Raw genomic sequence first — 14421 nt, 5'->3', positions numbered from 1 at the left:
CCTCCTCCATTGTGGGAAAAGGCCCTCTCCACGGAGATTGCTTGCTGAACTTTCCCTGTCCATTGCACCATACTACATTTTATCCTGTGGTGCTGAGCCTCCCAGCCAAGATAATTTTCTCTTAGAAGTATGAATCAGAGGTTAGATCTATGAGTAACAACTTAGCAGCCACATCTGTAGCCCATGTTTTTGACTTAGAGAATGTAGAAAATAAAGGCTGAGCCCACATCTATGAGTGTCTTTCCTTCTATCAAATACCTGGACTTTTCCACTTTGTAAAGTAAAGGGCTGAGAAAGGAGATTGCTGTCTTTCTCTGAATGAGATGCAGGTTTTCTGGACCACTCTGAGTCTGTATGAAGACAAACCTGGGGTAGAATTGTAAGAGAGAAAGCAGCACAGGAGGGACTGGAAGACCTCTGAGAATGAAAGCCAGAAGACATTAAGAGAAACTATTTCAGTAAGGGGGAAAAGAGTGTGTTGGGGGTGGGGGAGTTGAAGCCCTTGACTAGGAGGGTGCAGCCAACCCTCACCTATTATCTGAAACCCAGTGCTCTGTGCACTGTGCTGCCACCTAGTGGCCCCAGTCAGAAGAGTAGTAGTGCCTACATGGGTCCACATACTGTACTGGGGCTGGCCTTTCAGAAACAGGCCTCACAAGCCTCTCACCTTGGCATGGTACTGTCATGGATTCCTTAACACTCTCTAGCTAACAGTGATTGTAGAGGACAGTTGGCTGGATGTGCTTATGTTGGGAACTAATAAAACTAAACACTTGTGACCTTTCCTATCCTACACACAAGTACAAAGTGCCTCTCCCACCATGAAATTAGAACCATAATGGACAATCTCTCTGAATGTAATACTTAAGATTGTAAGTACTTTTCAAAAGTCATTTATTCCCCCGTGATTTCCTGAGTTCATCACGTATTGTCTTAATTTTGGTATCTCCCAAGCCTGAAATAGTAAGATTTGTTAAAATCAAGGAGTTTGGGTTGGACAATGGTATCTATCCTTTCTTTTGCCACATGATTTCATGGTCCTGTGGTGGTGAATAATGGGGACTTTTAGCCGTTTGTTGCTTACTGCACCATCTTGGCTCCTAGATGTCTCCTTGCTCAAGTCTTTCAAAGCAAGCATTTAGGAGCAGCTGGGTGGCAAGGTGGAGAAAACACCACAAGCCTAGAGCCAGGAAGCATCCTCAAACAGATGACGCGTATTAGCTGTGATACACAAGTCAACTCATTTAACCCCAGTTGCCTTGCATACTTTAAGCTATCCTCCCTCATAAGCTGTCATTATTTTGTTATTGTATAAATCCCTCTCCTTGCATTGCTCCTATCTCTGAATCACGCAGTCACTCTGTGTATTATCTGGTGTATTCTCATGTGTGTCATTACTCTGTTTTCAGTTTATTGTCATCCAGGAAAAGTGGGTATATTGGATGTGACCTCTGTGTGGTCTTTGTGTAACTGGCATCTGGTGGGAATTGACTCAAAATCTGAATACTCCTCCTCCTCCTCCCCCACACACACATACATACACACACGCACACACATACAACTTGGGTCACTCCTTCTCTGTGAGGGATAGCAATGAGGAGGTCAGTATAAATTAAGTAGTTCTCTTGAACTAACATTAAGATGCCGAAGATTCTGACAAGGCCCATTAACTATGAGAAGAGCTGAAGGGCCAGTTTCCTTGCACCAAGTTCTCGTTCTCCTTCTCTGAAGGAATTGAGGCTTTCCTCTAAAGAGGGTGAGCAGGGGAGCATCTAGAGGAATTTCTCCTGGGAACAGACATGAATAGATAAAAACTTGATGCAGTTCTGATTTCCAAACTGATCCAAGCACATGGGAACAAGATATGTAATTGAAGGACATGGCTGAGTGCAGCCCGTGCCTATTATCCTAATGAAAAGTATAATAAACCTCTCACCTTTAAAGTGTCCACCTTACATCACAACACTATTAATATTTTCCCCATTCTCTCTGACTGTCATCACTTTCCATTAAATACATATGTGTGTGTTTGTCCTTCGTTGCCAAAGAAGAACATGCCATCAGAGAAATGATGACATGACTTGAACTTGACTTTGTTTTGAGTGAGGGAGGGCTGTGCAGGTCACCAGCCTCACTTCTGCTCCAGAGCCATCTGAATCCAGTGATCAGATATTCATCAGGATGACTAGAGGTGACCCAGGATGAGGCAGTTGGGGTTAGGTGACTTGCCCAACGTCACACAGCTACTGAGTGTCAAGTATGTGAGGTGAGATCTGAGCTCAAGTCCTCCTGACTCCTTCCCTGATGCTCTATCCACTGCACCCCCTAGCTGCCCCTAGATTCATATGGCAACACAATCTCTGACACTGACAGTCAAATTCCTCCTCCTCACACCATTCCATCCAGCACAAGTATCTCCTGACCCCAATATGAACCCAATTCACATCCTGCTCATGCCATCTTGTCTGCTTTCTTTTCTTTCTTCCTCCCTTCCTTTCCTTCTGTCTCTCTTTTTCTTTCTCTCTCTCCTTCGCTCTCTCTTCTTTCTGTCCTTCCTTTCTTCCTTCTTTCTTCCTTTCTTTCTTTTTTCTTTCTGTCTTTCTTTCTTTCTGTCTTTCTCTCTCTCAAACAAGCCAACATTTGCTCAAATGTCAGCTCACATAATTGATTCAGAAATTCCTCATATGGTCATCTTGGTGGCAGCTGTAAATTTCTTTGACATTTTGAAGCCCATTACAACCTGGTCCCGTCCTACTATCCCTATGGCTCTTCAAACACATTTCAGTCCACTCAGACGTGTTTCTTTCTGTTTCTACTTCCCATCACGCATTATTTATTCTTCACATATGGAATGTACTTCCTCCCATCATTTCTCAGAATCCTCCCTTTCTTTTAAGGTGTAGTTCAGATATTCCCTTCTACTGAAGTATTTCTCCTTCCTCCTGGTTTCTAGTTCACCTGTCCTCCCATTATGTATTTGTATTTGCCCAAACATGTCCATATGGTTTTCCAGTTAGAATCAAAATTCCTCAAGGGTAGCCAAGCACTGAACAAGTACTTTTTAAATGTCTATTGTGTGTCTGCCACTGGGTTAAGTGTTGGGGGCGCCAAATGAGGCAAAAAGTACTTCTGTGTAAGGTGCTAACCTTCTAATGTCAGAGGGGGGACAACATTTAAACAAAAACAACTTATTTAGATATATCTGTGTATATATCTATACGTATCTACTATAGACCTTTTTAGTGCTTAGCACATATATATGGACACATTCTATCTGCATACACCGGTCATGTGAATTTATGGTTAATGTTATATATTTACATGTATGATATATGCATGAGATGACATACACATACAATGTGTACATGTATACATATATACATATATAGGCTATATGCATATGTATACTATATATGTGTGAATGTATTTATATGCACATCTACACATGCATATATATACATACATAGAGAGAGAAATAGAGTGAGACACAGAGAGACAGAAGGAGGGATGAAGGGAGGGATAGAGAGAGAGATGGCAGAGAAGAAATGTAGAACAGAAGAAATTAAGAAAGAAGTTTATTTAGTCATCAAACAGCGGGGAGAGTAGTAAAAAGGAGTGACCCATTCCACCCAGTGCCTGTAATTCTTATATGAGTTTAAGCAAAGGGAGAAGGAAACAGTGTCTGATTGGCCAACACCAAGGCCATTTCCAGACAAGAATCATGGGTTGCTAGGAATGTATAAAGGGAGAAAGCTCCTCATATCACTCTTTAGATCTGGAAGAACAGGCTAAGATGATAAAGTAGAGAGAAAGAGGAAAGGAAAAAAGGTCACGATCAGAGAAAGGGATATTAGAGAGCATGAACAGGGAAGCAGGACGTTTGTGGGTGACGTCAAAGTCCAGGATGGGACCATCTCTGGGTGTAGCTGAGGTCAGGACAAGCGTTTATGAATTATCCCACATGCCAGGTGCTGAACTGAGTGCTGTTGGTATGAGTAGATTGAGGAACTGGAAGGTCACATTACTTGAGGGAGGATCACCATGACATCTTGACATCCTCTAATATGTGGACAGGGATTGTTTAACTTACTTTTTGTATCCCCGTCTCCTGGCAGAGTGCTTGGTATATAAGTGGTGCTTAATAAATGCTTGTTGCTCGATTCAGTGAAATGGTAGCTAAGTGTGAGAACAGATCATGGATAGGACTGAAGTGAGTCTTGGGATGTCCTATACTTTCTAGACTTGAAGGGACCTAGTTATACCCCTCACTGTTCAGCCCTGGCCAGGGGAGGAGACCCCAGTCTCAATTCACAGAATGCTCACTCCATATCCCTTCCCCTCAATTGCTTTCCTCAAAAACAGACGCAGACATTTTGCATCTGAGCAGGTCCCACTAAATTTTGCTGCTTCAACAAGTTTTCTTTGAAGGAGATTGATGCTCATTAGTCACCCAAAGGCCTTTTCCTTTTCCCTATTCCCATTTGCCTGCCCTTATCCTTGCTTTAGGGTTTTACTTAACATATTCACTTTTTCTTTTCTTTAGTTACCATTTCTTTCCCTCTTTGTCTTTTCTCTTTCCCTTCTCAGTGACACATTCAGCTGAAAATTTCTGTCTTCCTTCCCTCCACCTTCTTAGATTTCTATTTGCTTTTACAGAACCTTTTTCCTAAAAAATGTTTTCTTTGCTTTATTCTTTTTTGTGATTTCTCTTCCCTTCCAGCTTATTTTGAAATTTCATTTCCTGATTCATGAGTACTTTCTCTAGCTTTCCTAGTGTCCTCTATCCTCTGGGAGGTCACACTTCCTTTCTCCTGGGCCACAAGGCAGCCTGTGGACATAGAACTCTTCTTCAGAGAAAGCATTCTCCCAAGGCATCAGCTTACCCCAGACTAAGACCATTCTGTCAACTATTTCTCCCACTTTAGTCACATACGGGAGTGCTCAAATACACTCTGTGGGCTTGAAATATTCCTGTCTCAACCGCTCCACCTCACGTTCTGTCTCTGTGTCACTGATACCACTAATTCATTGCCAAGACCATGAATAGATTGATCAGAATGTATTATTGGGTTATGTCTAACATTTAGAATGAATTGGAAACTTTCTAGATAGGAGTAATAACCTAATGATTGAAGAATGAGAGGCCAAGTGGTAAAAGAGCTGAGTGGTGGGTTTGGGCACCTGGTTGTTAGTGAGCATCTGTGTGATTCACGTTTTGCTGCAGGAGTCAAGCTTGAGAATAGGCAGGCATGAATCATGTGCACTGTCAGTGGGTTAACAAGTATGCTTCTACCCTTATGCCCATGGGCTCAAGGGCAGTTTCATAAGTTTCTCCTCATTGATTGGTGTGTTGATACACTCAACATACTTCATATATATTATTATATAAAACATAAGTTATATATGTATATATATATGCATCTGTTTGTACAGTGACATACTCAATGTCCCATGCCTGTTTGGGAGGTGGAGTTGGCAGTAGAGTGAATCTAGATTTTAGGTTTTCAGGTTTCAGAGAGACGACAGGTGGTTCTTGATTCACTTGTGGAGCATTCCCTGGTAAGAGAGAAAGAATCAGGGAAGGAGCCAACATGTAAAGGAGGCAGTAGCTCCATCATATCATTACCACAATATCCAGCAATAGAGAGTTGGGAGAATTTCTTCTTGGGTGATATCTAGAATGCTGTCTTAGTTCATTGGAGATCTTTCATCCTGAGGATAAACGCTCAATCTCTCTGTGCGTTATCTGATATATTCACTTGTGTATCGTTACTGTTTTCTGGTTATTATCATCTTGAAAAAAGCTATATATTTGGTCTGTATTCTGCATCATCTTTATGTAACTGGCATCTGGTGGGAAGGGACTTGAGTCTTATTTACACACACACAGACATACACACACACCACATCACACATGCAAATTGCATCACTCGTTCCTCAGTAAGGCATAGCAATGAGGAGCTCAGCTTGAATTTAAAAACTTTATTTCTCTCAGCCTAAAATTATTAAGATGGGAAGATAGCTATAATTGTAACCAGGCACCATATCTATGAGGAGAGCAGAATGGCCAGCATCCTGACATCAATCTCTTGTTCCCCTCCTTGGTAGGAATTGAAGTCTTCTTTGGAAAAGGGTGGACAGAGAGAGGAGAGTGCAGAGAGATCTCTTCAGGGTCCCCTGACATGCAAGGAAAAAAATGATATGAAAATCTGATTTTAAAGCATCATCAGAGACAATGGGCCCAGAATATGAAATTTAAGCCTGGAGCACTGATGAATTGCATAGGTCTAGTCTTCTTGACCTCTTGCGTCCACAACTCATTGCTTTCTGTGGTATCTGGATAGATGAAGAAAGGACAGAAAGAATCTCTGGCTGGGGATGTCTCATTTCTTCTTTTTTTGCCTCTCAGTGGCTGGTCAGATGAAATATGAATGGGAGAGTGTCTCAGACCCAGGGTAGTGTAGGGTGCCCCAATCTGGGAGGGGTTGGTTCCTTCCCTGACTATGCTGCTCATGGCTGAGAAGGAGGCACAGCCCTTAGGGCCCACAGCTGTCAGAACATGGCTTTCCCCTGAGCCCTGAGTCCGTTTGCTCATGTTAGCCCCAGAGACCCTGCCCCTGAGCAGGCAGCCCAGCAGGTGCTGGGGAAGAGGAAGAAGAGGAGACAGCTGAGCCCCCCTGACCAGCCAGCCTAGGCCTGGGGAGGTTTTTGTTCTGGGTTATAACACTGTGGAGGAAAAGAAGTTAGCTGTGAACAGTAGTAAACTGCCCCATCTTCAGGCTCCAAGCTGCTGATTGTGAGGGTGAAATCCTTCTCAGCACCACTGCCACTGAACCGGGCAGGGACTCCTGTGCCCAGGTTGGAAACCTTGTAAATGAGTCTCCGAGGAGATTGTCCAGGTTTGTGTTGGAGCCAATACAGATAAGTGTTTCCATCACTGTCTTTGAGACTCTGACTGGCCTTGCAGGTGATGGTGACTCTCTCTCCTGGGGCCACAGACACTGAGGCTGGAGACTGGGTCAGCACAATTTCCCCCCTGGAACCTAAAAGCAGGAATTAATGATGAACCAACGTGAAATAAACAGAACAATCTCCTTCCATTTTGATACTTTGCCCACAGGTAACCTGGCTCTACAAACTCTACTGACCTCCTAGAAACCCACATACTCCTTTGTCTGCACTGGCTCATGTCCCCAGAGCTTCTAAATTCCTTTGAATTCTCTCATCTAATGAAAATTTGCACATCTGCATGTTTTGTTATCTCATGTTCTCACCTGGTATCAAAAGCATGAAGAGCCCACAGACAAACTGGAACAGGGCCTCCATTGTGCAGTGTTTCCTCCCCTGTGGCTACTCTGCCCCCAGGCCCAATATATTTCCCTATGTCTGCAGGCCCTTCCCTTGGGATTCTCTTTATGCAAAGCAGCTGGGGGTGTGGGGCTTCTAGTAACAGAAGTGATTGAATCAGCTCAGGGGAAGGCCCTCTCTACATGAAGATCCCAGTCTAACTGGCAAGCTGCATAAGAGTAACTATTGACTGACAAGATCTGTGAGGGCAAACAGGAGATAAGCAACATAGGGAAGACAGAGGGAGGAATCCAGGGTGATTTCCAGATCCTGAGCCTGGGGGACGGGGAGGATGGTACCCCCCTTTGTAGTGACAGGAGCAGGGAGTGTTCGGGGGAAAAGAAAATGACATTGCTTTTGGCAGGATGAGGTGAAGCTGTCTTATGCACATCCAGTTCCAGATGTTTCAAAGGCAATTGGAGATGGGAGACTGGAGGTCAGCAAAGAGGTCTGGAAAGGAAATGGGGATACAGAACCACCAGAAATGAGATGATAATTAAATGGATGGGAGTTAATGAGAATACCAAGTAAAACTGTATAAGGGGAACAGAGAAGAGGGTCCCCAGTGACCGCTGTGAGACCACTTCCCTTTGCATCTGCAGATCTCTCTGGCTTGAACTTCATGAAACAAGATCACCTTTCAAAGTTATGCCCTACGCTTGCCTCCCCACCATGCTTCTAACTCAAGTCTGGCCATCACCTCCCTCAGCCTCTTCACCTCTGATTGGGCTAGAGACTGAAGCACCAAACTCCTGCCATATGAATTTAATAGAAGGGAAAGAAATGACACGCAGGGAGAACGGGAAGATTTTGAAAATCGTTGGAATGTAAGGAGACACCTTAAAGGTGAGGGGTTTATTAGAGCTCCTATTACCATAACAAATAGGGCACACTCAGGTTTGCTCTTCCTAGGTTCTAATCCAGATATTCTTTGCTTGGTTGCCAATGGAATGAAGTTTTGTGGGTCTGTTTCTGGCCATGTCTGACTGAGGGTTTGTACTATCTGGTTTATGAGGAAATTTAATTGCCTGCTTATTTGAAAGGACCAGTGATCCAGGGGCCCTGAGGTGGAATTGGATACAATTAGAAAGATCCAGTGTGAGGAAGGGAGGGAGTCTTTTAGCTGCCTCTGGAGAGCCAGAGAGGGGAAAGTTGGCTGCCCTCTCTGTATCCCCCTTGACCATGGGACCTGGGAATAGATAGCTGCCCCTTTGTCTTTGTGTTTACTCTGTTCTCATCTCAGAATAACCCAAGATGGAACAATATGGAGTACTGAGAGGTCTAGAGGTCTGTGGTTTTGGTGCCCTTGGAAATACCTCCTTGCATGTGGCTGAGGGCAAAGGGATTGACCCTGTACTTTGGGAGCACAGAGACATACTGAGGACAGAGAGCTGCAGGCATCCTCACCCCCCTGGTGGACTAAGGTGATCACTATGGGCTCCAGAAAGGCCAAGATGGTAGACACCCAGCAGAGATGAAGATGAAGAGGAGTTGTGTGGGTGCCCCCCCAGGGAGGAAAGATGTCTGCTGCCAAACCTTGTGAATTACCACTTTGCCATCTATGTTCTCTCTTCAGGTGCCTCAGTGCTGCTGGAATCAGGTTTGTACCTCACCTTTCATGATGTAGATTCTGTGTGTGTGTCTGTGGGAGAGGCTGCTCCAGGCTTTGACTCGGAACGTTTTATAGTAACTGTTCTAATTGTATCATAGAAATGAATGCCTTTAATGAACTGAGGATATTTGTTGATAGGGAGCTTACACATACTGGAATGTGGTGAGTACAATCCCTCAGCATTACTTCTAGTAATTAATATTCTCCACCCTGGGGACATAGTCTGCAGCTGTGAATGAACATGGATGGACAAGACCTAAGAAGGGTTCTTGTACTGATGTGTGTTTGTTTGTGTATGTGTCCAAAAAGTATTCAGTAAATAAATGAATCCCCCAAATAGATCCAACATGGCAGCCTTGACCCACTTGTTTCTAAATTAATATTTTTCCATTGTTTACCTTTCATATATTTATTTGTTATTTCTTTCTCTCACTTCTCAATAGCCCATCCTAAACTGATACTTTTCACACACACAGGAAAAAAATACAGCTAAACCAAAAAGTCAATACATTGTTCATGTCTAACAGCATATTCCTCACACCCCACTTACAGTATAACAAATTTCTGAGGGAAGGAGGCCTGACTGACTGTCAGCCCTTTCATACCATAACCAGGCATTGCTTCAGATTGATTTCTGATGTCGAGTCAATGGTGGTTTCCTGAGTGTGATCATTCTGTACATTTTTCTCTTAGATGGGATTACTTTATTGCACATCAGTTCATTCCAATCCTCCCAGCTGTTTTTCTGATTTCTTTTTTTCTGTCATTTTTTTCTTCTGCAGTGATTTTCTTTTACAATTTTGTGGCAAAATATGTGCGGTCATTCTCCGAGGAATATTTACTTCCAGTTCTGTGATACTCCTCAATAAGCAAATCAAAAGTTTTTTCTTTTAAATTTTATTCTTATTTTTTGCTCAAACTCTAAAAAAGTATTTCTGCACTCATGGCAAAACATTAACAGGGACTCTCCATAAAAGCGGCAACATATACTTCACACATTGTTTGCCTTATGTGAAAGGTATATAATACGTTCTTCATGGTTTTCTAAAAATCTGCTTCTTTGTGTTTCTTTCTGAACTTTCTTCTGTTTTCTTCCATACATTTAAAAATGACTCAACTGATCTGTTTTTAGATCAATGTTTCTATTCCCTTCCTCTCTGTGGCCCCAATTAACTGAGAGAATGAAATGTCAAGAGTAAAAATGCATGAATAGCATATAACCAGAGTCAAATTAAATGAATCTATGTAGTACTGAGGCCCAACAGTGTTTGTCTCTTCATCTTGAGTCCATCTACTGCATTTCCTGTTGGCCATGAGTATGTGGGCACATTCCATGAACCGGTTGGTTGGTTGTTGTCCTTCATCTTTGAAGAGGACCAAAATGACATCACCATGACAAAGTGAAATTTCAGTGTGTCCAACTTTGTCTGATCAGACCAATACAAGCCCAGAATGCTCTTTCACTGGTGGAACACAGATAGTCCATGTGAATATTTGGGGTGGATATCCCAAATCTGAGCATCCTGCGTTTCCTTTGTCCTGTCTCAATTCTGCTTTGCTCAAAGAGCACAGCACCCATTCTGATGTGGGCACGCCATGCTGAGTGGTCCTAGGCCAGTGTCTCCCATGCTGCACAGTCAAATGCAAAGTTCTTGAGAGAGACTTTGAGAGTGTCTTTGTATCCTTTCTTCTGGCCACCATGTGATTGCTTGCCCCATGTGAGTTCTCCATAAAATAGTCTTTTTCACAAGCCTACATTTTGCATTCAAACCAAGTGGCCAGCCTGTCAGAGTTGCGCTCTCTGAAGCATAGTTTGAATACTTGGCAGTTCAGCTGGAGCAAGGACTTCAGTGTCTGGTATCTTATCCTGCCAGGTGATCCTCAGACTCTTCCTGAGACAGTTCAAAGGGAAACAATTCAGTTTCTTGACATGGTGCTGGTAGACTGTCCATGTTTCACAAGCATATAGTACTGAATGGGGTATAGGGTGTGTTCAGGAAGGACCAGTAGCTTTGGTGTAATGGCTACTGAGGCTTTTTGGAGGCTCTTTCCATCTTTGGTGTCCATGTGTTCCACTTAACTCTCACCTGTGGCTCCGAGAAGCTAGAACATGCACAATGGTGATGCCCCAGTAAACTGTTTTGGCAGATGAGCCAAACAAGGTTGAGGGTAATCAGGGGTTCTCAGATTCATTGCTGAGTTAGGGAGGTGCCTACTCCAAGCATGTGAAGACTTTCTCTGGTGGAATGTGCAGATGAGAACATTCCATGAACCAATGGTGAATGTAATCATCTTTATAAAAATTTTTGTGCAACTTTTTTCAGTTTTGACCACTGGTGGGTTCCACACCTGCCATGTTAAACAGGCCAGGTTAGAGTGAAGCAGAAAATTTATAATGCACCATTTAGTGCAAACATTTCCTAGCACAGGCAGATGAGCAGTGGGGTCCTCCCAAAAGGATGGTCAGACACTCAGAAGGGCTGCTGAATCATACTGCTGTGTCAGTCCAGGGAAAAGACAATTCTATGAACTGCGCAGCCTATATGCAGGGTTGTAAGGACAACCCCAGTGCATCTGCACCTGTTGCTTCATCACCTGCTTTTCACTTTCCTAAAAACTGAAATGAAGGGAGGCAGAGAAGTGTTAAGGAGTGGGTCTCATTCTTCCTTCCACAATCATCAGAATCCAGTGGCAAAGGACTTCTAGTGACCAGAAGTTGTGAGGTACTCTTGTCACACATGCTCTCTTGAGGCCACTTTTCCTCAGACAGAGTTGATCATGAAATTTTGGGAGATATTTTGTACCCACTATTCTTATAATAGTACTTGTGAGTTCACTTGAATACAATCATTCTCCACTTTGATCTATTTCTTTTAGGAAGCACTTAGAACTGGGGAAAGTGGACATTTTTTGCACAGGGCCATTGCTTTCTTCACTACCTCTGGATTGCAAAGGGAACAAAGAGGGGGTTTCTTACTTAAGAGGTCAGATGAATGAGTCTTTGTTATGTTTCTGTGAACTCTGCTGTGATTGGACAAGTGACACTTCTAGGACAGTGGAGAACTGGCTGCCTTAACCTGTCTGTCCCAGAGATGGCCAGTTCAATGAAATAGGCAATTTTCTGGTTTAAAAACAACTTCTATTTAAAGGAAGAGTAATATCTAGAAGTGCTACTCTGAGTGGCTGGTTGTATAGATGAAAACATATTGCATGGGAGCTCAAGAACAAGGGGAAAACAGAAATTCTCTGAGAAATATTCCTTTCAGTTCTTTAAGATTGTGTGTCTATGTCAGAGTCATTTTCACTCCTCACTTGTTACTATTAGGAAACACCTTGTTTTCCAGAGTTTAGGATCAGAAAGCAAGGTTTCTTCTAAGCTTTCTTTGCAACAATGCTTTGCACTCATTCTCTGCATGAATTAATTCTTTTTCAACATTTTTTGGGTCTCCTTTAGGAAGCTATTGACTCTCCTTTCATGATTTTCTTGCATCACTCTCATTTCTCTTCCCAATGTTTCCTCCACCTCTCTTCCTTGATTTTGAAAAGCATTTTTGAGTTCTTCCATCACCTGAAGCCACTGCATATTTTTTTGGAGGTTTTGGATGTAGAAGCCTTGTGATTTATGTCTTCCTCTGATGGTATCCTTTGTTCTTCCTCATCTGAGAGGATGGGAAGAAAATACCTTTTCACCAAGAAGGTGGGCTTCTGTAGTCTTACTTTTTCCCTTTTCTGGGCATCTTCCCAACCCATTACTTGACTTTTGAGTCCTTTGTCAAGTGGAGGATATACTCTAGGGACCTGTAACTTCTCAGTTCCTCCAGGATAGTACAGTCAAGGAAGAGGAATTCTCTCATCTTCTGGCCTGTGTTCTAGTGTGTGCACAACCAGAAGCACTCTTTTCTGTCCTGAAACTGCGAGTAGGGTTTCCTCTTCACAGCCACTACCAGCTCCACCATTCCAGCACTCCTCCTCACCCCAGGACCACCACTCAGAACTGAAATCCAGATTCGTCACTCGATTTATGTTGAGGGCTCCAAAATTGGATGCTGCTGGCCCAGTGATTACTGCCACCATGGGGCTGGGGCTGGGGCGAGATAGCATACCTCTCTCACCAAGGTGAAAGAGCTTTCTCACTGACCTTTGAAGCTGTCTTTGGTAAAAGTTGATACATGTTCAAAGGTCAAGTGGGAGGAAGGGAAGGCATCTTTGACCTGCCTCTGCAGAGGCAAAGTAGGGAAAATTGGCTGCCCTATCTACTTCCCTCTTGACTATGGGAGCTGGGGATAGATGACTCATGCGACTCATGATCAGCTTGATTTGGGTGGGGGGAGCATATGTAATTATGAACTGACTTGGGTATTCACTGTTATGCCCCTGCTCTGAGGCTGGCTGCTGCTGCTCTGGTTCCTCACTCCACCTCCCAACTCAGACAGACAGACCTTTCCTTCCAGGTTGGCAAGCTGACTCCCTGCTCCTAGATCAATTCTGAGTCAGTTTTCTAGTTGTTTCAAGGGGAATTTGGGAAGCTTCAGATGGTTCCTTCCTCACTCCGCCATTTTGGCATCAGAAGGCTTTGAGGAATTTTTATTGAAGGGGCACATAACATTTGAATGCCAGTAGATGCCACAGAAAAAGATTAGAGACTCAGAAACACATAAAATAATTGTATAATATTGTATATTAACATATTTTGTCTTTTAATACCATTACAATTCAGACTTCTTCTCTGGTACAAAAGGAGGTACCAAAATATTTCCTCAGATTTTTCACATTTCTAGGGGTGCCTCACCTCTAATTCCTTGATGGGGAAGTGATAGCTGTACTTCAAAAATTCACATCCATGAAACACTGTACTTAGACTTATACTTTTGATTGTCATAGAAATCTGGTGAACTGGGAAGTGTAACTATCATATCTACTCTAAAATTAAGAACATATTCCTTCTTTTTTCAATTTACCATCACACACACTCTCCTTAGGGCTTTTGATTGGTCCTAGAGGGAGCCTAATCCAATCTAAAAAAAACCCAGCATGAATGGTCAGTCTCCTTGGGCAAGAGCTAGGGGACTAGAATAAGCAGGTGCCAGGAGTCCTTCTCTGTGAAGCTCTTGCCACCCTCTGCCATCCCCCAAAAAGTCACAGGTTCAGTTAGCTCCAAGTGAGGTAGAAGCTGGCAGGAAATCAGATGAAGGTCTTTGATTAGTGGTTATCATCATCTCACTGTCAGAGCCCAGCACAGAACCACTAGAACCTTCCAGTCACCTCTGTCCTGTGACTCACTAATTAGAAAGTTGTTTCTTACACAGTTGTGAATATTTGAGGAACTCTGAGGACTTCCTCCCCTTTCTCTTTCATTCTTTTCCCCCAGAACCATCTAGCATAGTTTGAAGTGTTTGCAGCTGTGTAGGGGCAAAACCTCAAGCCTCTGCTGGCTAGTTAGGAGGCTACTTTCCACTGTCAAG

The 14421-nt window shown here is 43.2% G+C and overlaps 1 long non-coding RNA gene across 1 annotated transcript; it reads right to left on the bottom strand.

Annotated features, from left to right (window-relative positions):
- Positions 1-5967: 5967 nt before the first annotated feature.
- On the bottom strand, positions 5968-7382 carry LOC140528584 (uncharacterized). The gene is made up of 2 exons (XR_011975216.1): positions 7275-7382; positions 5968-7043 (listed from the first exon to the last, which is right to left on the bottom strand). It is a non-coding gene; the product is annotated as an uncharacterized lncRNA (long non-coding RNA).
- Positions 7383-14421: the final 7039 nt, after the last annotated feature.

The sequence above is a fragment of the Notamacropus eugenii genome, chromosome 1 (genome assembly GCF_028372415.1).
Source record: "Notamacropus eugenii isolate mMacEug1 chromosome 1, mMacEug1.pri_v2, whole genome shotgun sequence".
Lineage (NCBI taxonomy): Eukaryota > Metazoa > Chordata > Mammalia > Diprotodontia > Macropodidae > Notamacropus > Notamacropus eugenii.
Note: the sequence above shows the minus strand (reverse complement) of the source record. Positions and strands in the feature narration are given on the sequence as shown.